This window comes from Brachycentrus maculatus, unplaced genomic scaffold (genome assembly GCF_059751285.1).
Source record: "Brachycentrus maculatus isolate JH-2025_06_01 unplaced genomic scaffold, ASM5975128v1 h1tg000881l, whole genome shotgun sequence".
NCBI lineage: Eukaryota > Metazoa > Arthropoda > Insecta > Trichoptera > Brachycentridae > Brachycentrus > Brachycentrus maculatus.
This window is the reverse complement of record NW_028281606.1, coordinates 22,905-23,722: the sequence shown is the minus strand read 5'-3', so window position 1 is coordinate 23,722 and position 818 is coordinate 22,905.

Sequence of the window (818 nt, the reverse complement as noted above, 5' to 3'; positions counted from 1 at the left end):
TGATCTTGCCTTCGTTGTCAATCATGCAGTAAAGTTCGATGATGTTGATTTGGAATAGGAACGAGGGTAGGGTGGATTCCGACATCATGGTCTTCTTCAGCTGAGAAGGGTGATGGTGCAGGATTTCTGTGTACTTCGGCCTGATTTTCTATGTAAATATTAATCCATACTTTCGCTGCATTTATCTTCAAGAGAGACTTGAAGAGATCGAATGCACTGTCGCCACAAAGCATCTCTAAGCCCTACGTGTTGCCCTCCAAGAATTGTTGGTAGGCGTCGATAAAGATAAAAGTCGATTATTTTTCAAGCTCAATTATGTTGAACTACTTATCGTATTGCCTCATGACAGTTGTGGCCCGAGCAGTGGAGCTCGGCTGAGAAACCACGCCATAAGCCTTGTTTCCTAAGTTGACAGCCACTGAGTCCGAAGTGTTCATGTACTCTTTCAAGTTTTACTTGAATCCTGAATACTCTTTATACGATTATGTAGATTTCACCTTGTCTTTCAATGCGTCGGGGATGATGCTCGAGATCTTGAACTTCTTCTTTTACTATTCGGCTTTCTATTTAGTCTAAACAAGGGCCGTCCTTTGGTACTATGGAATATTTTATTGCATCTGTTGAATTTCTTCAGCTGTGAATCTTTTCATCTTTTTCACCTTTGCATATTTTCTCTTCACCTCGTCCTACTCTTTCGGAAAGGTCTGCCTCCATCCATCACGCAGGAATTTGAACACCGGATTAATGTCATCATTTTATTCGATATCGACCTTCTTGGGCTTGATGGCGATTTTCTCCTCGTTGAGATTTTAACTGAT